This window comes from Octopus bimaculoides, chromosome 8, assembly GCF_046866305.1.
Source record: "Octopus bimaculoides isolate indiv1 chromosome 8, ASM4686630v1, whole genome shotgun sequence".
Taxonomy (NCBI): Eukaryota; Metazoa; Mollusca; class Cephalopoda; order Octopoda; family Octopodidae; genus Octopus; species Octopus bimaculoides.
This window is the reverse complement of record NC_142935.1, coordinates 26,007,825-26,015,399: the sequence shown is the minus strand read 5'-3', so window position 1 is coordinate 26,015,399 and position 7,575 is coordinate 26,007,825. Positions and strand designations below refer to the sequence as shown.

General features: G+C 39.2%; 1 long non-coding RNA gene across 3 annotated transcripts; it reads left to right on the top strand.

Annotated features, from left to right (window-relative positions):
- The first annotated feature begins 902 nt into the window (after nt 1-902).
- Nucleotides 903-7,560, top strand: LOC149134335 (uncharacterized). Of its 3 annotated transcripts, none has more exons than XR_016242825.1 (2): nt 903-1,164; nt 7,321-7,560. It is a non-coding gene; the product is annotated as an uncharacterized LOC149134335 (long non-coding RNA). The 3 variants fall into 3 exon arrangements; XR_016242827.1 differs by lacking the exon at nt 903-1,164 and adding an exon at nt 6,400-6,665; XR_016242826.1 differs by lacking the exon at nt 903-1,164 and adding an exon at nt 6,400-6,679.
- Nucleotides 7,561-7,575: the final 15 nt, after the last annotated feature.

Here is a 7,575-nt window from a genome sequence, read left to right as displayed (position 1 = left end):
TTAATTCTACGCATGCGCAGGCATTACTACAGATGAAAGGCAAAGTCGACCTCAGCGGAATTTGAAATCAGAACGTAAAAACGGACGAAATGCCGCTGAGTATTTTGCCCAGCGTGCTAACGATTCAGGCAGTTCGCTACCATTAAAGATTATTATCAATAATAAGACAGCGAGGGCGGCGAGCCGGCAGAATCTTTAGGACGCCTGTCAAAATGCTGAGCGACATTTCATCCATCTTTATGTTCTGAGCCTATAGTCAACTGAGGTCGACTTTGCCTTTCAGCTTTACAGGGCCGACAAAATAAATACCAGTTGAACACTAGGGTCGATGTAATCGACACCAACCCTTCTTCCCCGAAAGTACAGGCTTTGTGCCAAAATTTGAAACCAATTATGTGTCGCATTTCCAATGCACTTATTCACGTCTCTGTGTTGTTTTGAACGACTTCTTCGCATTGATAATTTATTTCCATTTATCACTTGTTTTGAATTCATTAAGATCAAAGCATTCTTGGTTATAAAATTAATGACACTTGAAATATAATCTTTGTTTCTCTTTCTCATATAGCCGGAACCATTATCGTCACCATACTACAACAAAACGAGACCTAGCGCACTACACTTCGAGAACCACTCCCAACAAAGATTCGTCACCTGCTCGAACTTTTGAAAGAACAAACACGTGCCATTCTTCATTTGAACTGAAAACAAATTTGACATTATACAAATTCGCACTATGATACATATGTTTATATATATATATATATATATATATATATATATATATATATAATGATAATCTTGTGACATTCTGACTTCAATACTGATGAAAGTAACCGACGCTTATGTATCTCTGTCTGCGTACATGCGTGTGTGTGTGTGCGTGAATTTGATAAGCGCCAATTCGCAAGACTCTCGGTCCTTGAGTCATTCTGCTGCTTCTGCTAAATGTCAAGAAAAATGTGGCTGCGTGGTAAGAAGCTTGCTTCCCAGCCCAGGTGTCACCTGTGCCTAAAAGCTGGCCACATCCGGAAAAACTGCCCCCAGAGCCGCGGGATGGCCCTCGAAGAGAAAAAGAAAAGTGTGCCCGACGCCCCACCCCCATCGGAGGAGGAGACGGCAAAAATTGTGGAGGCGGCTGTCTCCACAAAAAGAAAGACAAAGGTGAGGGAGATTCTGTCAGCGGCACAGTTCCCGCTGACAGAACGTGAGATCCCTCCCTCCGAGGAGGAGGAGGAGTTTGTCCTTCTATACCTCGAGAAAGGGACTATAGAAAGTTTTTGGACAAGGAGTGTGGCCAGGAAAAATCTTTCTCGGCTTGCACGACCAGTTCAACATGGCCTCCGCAGGTAGCTGCAGAGGTCGTAACTAGTAAGACCTTGTCAAAAGTCAAGTCCAACTTTGACAAGAATAATTTTGTCTGCCTCGCCACAGACTCCAACTTGTCAATGCGGACTTGTCTGCAGGCAGCAAGTAAATTGCTTAGGAGCTGTGACGGGGCAAATTGATTATTTATGACTAATTGTTTTGATTTTTGAAACATTGTAGTATTGATGTAATATTGTTATGATTAGTGTAATTATTGAATTGTAATGAACAAAGGTTTTCGATGGGTTGCCAGTCGGTGGGTGCTGGTGCCCCTCTCATTTTCTTTCATTCATGTCTTTTTCTCATTTTTCATTAATGTATTTGTCCAGCCCTGGCTTCTTACCATTCTGTGTACAGCCCTTGTGGCTAATATAAATGAAATAAAGAAGCTTGCTTCTCTGACAGGAGAGCTAGTTGTCTTTCAGCAGTTGAACATGAGTCTTTTGGCTCTGTCCAAGTAAGGATTACAAGGAACATAGAAGAACTCGCTGAGGTAAGTCGGTTTTGTCACTCAGCTGAGCAATAATTTGTATTTTAAAATTCTTTTTCAGCAGGTTGTTGTTCAGCTTGGCGATGTTTTCGCTTGCCTTGGCGGGTTTCTTGTGGTTGTTCGATAAGAACAAATTGAGTGTTAGCTGTTTCTAGTGGGCGTATCCACTTCACAGCAGTGAAAATTTATTGCTTCACCTTTTTTTGGCCGAAAATACTTTACGTTCGCATTGCGAACGATTTTGTGTGCTTACTGTTTGTGGTAGGCGTATCCGCCCCTCCTCAACAGTAAAAATTATTGTTTGGCATTTTTTGCCGAAGAACTTCCGAGGAAGCTTTGGAGTACCTTGTTTTGGAGTACCTCTATTCTAGGCAGTAACCTGAATAATAATAATGATAATAATAACCTCTGTTATAAAGGCACAAGACCTGAAATTCTGTGGGGAGGGGGCGATTCTGCCAGCTCGCTGTCTTAGTGTTAATGATTTCAAATTTTGGCACAAGGCCACCAATTTCGGAGGTTGAGGGTTATTGACCCCCCCAGTGCTCGACTGGTACTTATTTCATTCAACTCCGAAAGGGATGAAAGGCAAAAAATCGACCTCGGCGGAATTTGGACTCAGAATATGAAGACGGACGAAATGATGCTAAGCATTTTTGTCCGGCATGCTTAATGATTTTTGCATCACGAATGAAAAGTACCATTGGTTTAAAATTTTGGCACAAGGCCCGAAATTTCCGAGTAGGGGTAAAGTCGATTACATCGATTCCAGTGCTTAACTAGTACTTATTTTATCGATCCCGAAAGGATGAAATGCAAAGTGGACCGCGGTGGAATTTGAGCGCGGGAGGTAAATACGGACGAATTGCCGCTAAGCATTTTGTCCGGTGTTCTTAATGACTCTTCTATCACGCTTTGCCTTATATTTATTTCTATATTGCCCACAGGAAGCTAAACAAAAGGGCTTAAGTCGATAATAGCGACCCCAGTGCGTAACTGGTACTTATTTAGTCGATCCCAAAAGGATGAAAGGCAAAGTCGACCTCGGTGGAATTTGAACTCAGAATGTAACAGCAGACTAAATACCGCTAAGCATTTCGCCCGGCGTGCTAACATTTCTTATTGCCCACAAGGGGCTAAGCATAGAGGGGACAAACAAGGACAGAGAAAAGGATTTACATTGACTCCAGTGCGTAACTGGTACTTAATTTATCGACCCCGAAAAGATGGAAGGCAAATTCGACTTCGGCGGAATTTGAACTCAGAACGTAAAGACAGACGAAATACCGGTAAGCATTTCGCCCAGTATGCTAACGTTTCTTATTTCTTTACTGCCCAGAAGGGGTTAAACATAGAGGAGACAAACAAGGGGATTAAGTCGATAACATCGACCCAGTGTGTAACTGGTACTAAATTTATCGACCCCGAAAGGATGAAAGGCAAAGTCAACCTTGGCGGAATTTGAACTCAGAACGTAACGGCAGACGAAATACCGCTAAGCATTTCGCCCAGCGTGCTAACGATTCTGCCAGCTCACCGCATTATTGAAAAGTAATATTAAAAATGAGATGATTGTTACTGTGTTAGAATAACTTTGATCATAGTGGTCTGCTTGATCAGAGCTGACCTGCAGCTAAACAGTAATAACAACAACAGCGACAAAAATCACAACAGCATAAAACAACGATAACTACAATAACAAAGCAACTTTACAACTGCAACAAAAGCAACAACAAAAACAATATCAGTTCCCCCCCCCCACCACCACCATCACAAGTAGTGATTAAGTAATGCAGCGGCATCAGTAACAGAATTACAGTTGTATATCAGTTGTTTAGTAAAAGCTGTATTTATGGTTGATAGATCGGTAACAACAATGCACAGCCTGACCATTTAATCATCATACTTTGCAATGAAATACAAAAGAAACTGAAGCCTGAGATGCCAGGAGCAAGAACTCTCCAGACACCCACTAACGTGGATTTCTTTTCTAAGAGAGAATTGATGAATTATGGGGTGCTTTTTGTCTGAGATTCTTGTTTTAGTTGAGGGCTCTGATGACTAGCTTGGGTGGTTGGATGGGGGTGGAAAAAAAAATAAAGGATTTTTCTTCTTAGATATTATAAAATGATGGTTTTGCTTTTGTTCGATATTATTATTTTCCCTTTTTTTTTTTTTGCTTTTGTTTATTATAAAATAGAACATATCTTTTATGCTCCTCCACCTCCTCTCTTTGCATCCTCTGTCTCTCTATCTTTCTCTCTCTCTATCTGTCTGTCTGTCAGTGTTTTTCTGTCTGTCTGTCGATCTAGCTCTCCTTTCCTCTCTCTCCCCCTCCTCTCTTCACTTTGTCTCTCGCTCTCCATATGTACGCATATATGTGTGTAAATATATATATATATATATTGTTGTATTTGGGGATGGTCATATTGCCAGTTTAGCCAATAAAAATACACGCACTGTATATTTGGTGTTAATTTGCTTCAGCTTTATATTACATTACATTAATCCTATAATGTGATGTAATATAAAGCTGAAGCAAATTAACACCAAATATACAGTGCGTGTGTTTTTATTGGCTAAATTGGCAATATGACCATCCCCAGGTACAACAACATCTGTTTCAACACACGATTTCGCATCAAAAATCTTGCAAAACAATATATATATATATATATATATATAAATATGTGAATATATATTTTTGTGTCTGGGGAGAGTCATTTTCTTCTTGTGCCTTATAATTTAACACACTCACCGGTAAAATTTCCACTTATTCCTTATTTTTATTTTCCTAAAATGTTCGTTGCCTCTTGCAACCTTTTCAATAGTCTTGACTCTGTCCCTTACTTACACTAACAGAATATGCTTCAACACACGAACTCACATAAAGAATCTTGCAAACCAAATCCAAAAACGAAATATATACATACATATATATATATAATATATATATATATATAAAATATATAGTTTTAGGGTAAATAACCAAGTTTCAAGAACTCATCGATGAAAATCCACTATCACATATAGAAAAATTAACAATTAAAAGCACAATAAATGAGTATAATATAAAGCAAAGTAAATATCATAAGATAAATATAATAAAATGATTACACGTGTATTTTCATCGATGAGTTCTTGAAACTTGGTTATTTTCCCTAAAACTATATATTTTATTTATAAAGCTCAATTTAATTTTTATAAATTGATTTTGAGTTTTTACCTGTAATTTTGGATTTTGTCCCTAATATTATATATATATATATATATATATATCTCACTTTCACCAATTGTCTTTATCTCTTACTGCTCCTCCCATCTATATTTTCACAATTGCCTCCTTCTCCTTCAATCCTCTTCCCTCCACTAATTCCCTACTTGACTATCTTCTTCTCCCTCTTTCTTTTTACAGTCCCCCACAATTCTTTCTCTTTGCCTATTTCCCTCCCCTCCTCTCTCTCTACTCCGTCCCTCTCCCTCCCTCCCATTCTTCCTTTTCCGCCGTTCCCCTCATCTCTCAAACTTACCAGCCTTATATCATTCTCCATTTCATTCACTCAATTGAATAGTTTTGCATTAAAACCTACGGCTTTCCTTCTTTTATTTGTTCTTCCTTTCTTTATTTCTTCCTCCCTTCTTTCTTTCTTCTGTACCTCCTTTCTTTCTTCTGTCTGTCTATCTTATCTTTCCTTTTTTCTTTTATTCCTTCTCTCTCTCTCTCCACCCTCAGCTTCAATCACAGCCTCAAGATGGCTCCGGAACCTGGCACATATGTTCCTAAATGTTATCTTGGAACGCCTCCTTGATCTTGTCCGTGGTATTGCAGGTAGGGCAGTTGATGTCTTTCTCAAATGTGCCCCACACATAGTAATCCATATAATTGGAATAGAGAAAATTAAGACGCCAGCAACTGGGACTGGTGAAGTCTTAGAAGTTCTCCAACAAGCACTTTTGACTCTTTCCGGAAGTATGGCAAAGTGTCGAATTCTACTGCCGCACATATGGCCTTCGAGAAGCAACCCTCTCCGACCAGGTTTTGACCACAATTTCCAGTAGCTCCACATAGCCGTCTGAATTGAGCCTAAGGCTCTGTTCAAAGACATGGGACAGCATGACGTCACCCTCATTGGAGACACAGCTTAAGACAATTACACTTTGAGGAACTTGGTTTTCAGGATACGTGGCACATCGTTGTGCAACTAGTCCTGGCAGCAGTTCTTTTCATCTGAGGAGAACCAGATCACCCCCGTCTCAACAGGTTGCTTTAGCTTGTCCAGGAGCTTCTGTGCTTTCGTTAAGCGGTTCTCCTTCGCAGTGGCAGTCAGAATTTTTCTCTTTCGCCTCTTGTACGAGGTCCGCGTGGCTGGGTAGGAGGCTTTCACTAACGAAATCAAATTCAGTAATATAAATTGTGTCAAGATGATTCTCTCCCTTGTCATGGATGCAAATACATACTATCTTAAAAGAACTGACCAAACACGCCAGTTTTATGCAGTTCAGAGGTTTATAGCGGGGATGCTACGAACGATGGATACGGGTGCTGTTCGATGTGTTATTCTATATACATCAAAAAGAAGTGAAACGAAGAAGAAAATTTAAATCGTTGACTTATAAATTTCTTTTTGTTGTTAAAAATGTTTATGATTAAAAGTTAGCTCCCTTGAAATACAATTTCTGTTTAGCATTTGGAAAATAGTTTTGTCGGAGCGTTCGTGGTTTGAGTTTTAAATATAAGTTCAGTCAAAATGGTTTTGTTCTCAAGAGAAGTCTTTTCGCCGGAGACAACAAAATGCGTCAACTGACTGTCCATATACATTAGTATTCTTATACATTAATCATTCTTATGACTTGTTGTTTTGCATGACTCAATGTTATAAAGTATATTTCATTGACATATCGGTTTTTCAGGCATATAAAAATATTTTTGATGATTATTACATTTTTTTCACAGTTCAGATAGTAATAGGGTCCCATCGTTTGCACGCCGGGCGAAGTGCTTAGCGGTATTTCGTCTATTTTTACGTTCTGAGCTCAAATTCCGCCGAGGTCGACAAATTAAGTACCAGTTGTGTACTGGGTCGATCTAATCGAATGGCCCCCCCTCCACGAAATTTTCGGGGCTTGTGCCTAGAGTAGAAAAGAATATGTCTAGCCACGGGGAACTATTACCTTGCTTGAAAACAGGTGAAAAATCTACCTTAGTAATGGAAATTATGTCGACTTTTCCGTGTAAGCATAGAAACGTGAACATTACATCGACTGCGGTGATGGAGAGCGCTGTATATTGGAGCCACATAATATATAACACCAAGGAAGATCTCATTAGTCCATCTATCTCGATTGTTATAAGATAAGGAGTTGTCCCCCTTGTTTCTTATCTATGTTTAAGCCTTATCTCTTGATCATTCTTTTTTTCATTCAATCAGTTAATACTTATTTTACAATATACTTTCTTGCAGATGACGTCCCTTGCTAATCACCTTCGCTCATTGTGTTATGTTGTCACACGAACATTTCCGAATTGTGATACGGGCGTATAGTAATCCCATAATACGGATTTGGCAATGACTGAAACCTCTGCTTCACTAACGAAATTCAATCGTACAACATAACATGTCCTTATTGTTACTGACTGACGGAGATCACATCAAACTGAAAGATCATTTCTTAAAGATTGTAATTAATATTTCAGTATGGAATTGTCCTATTTACTC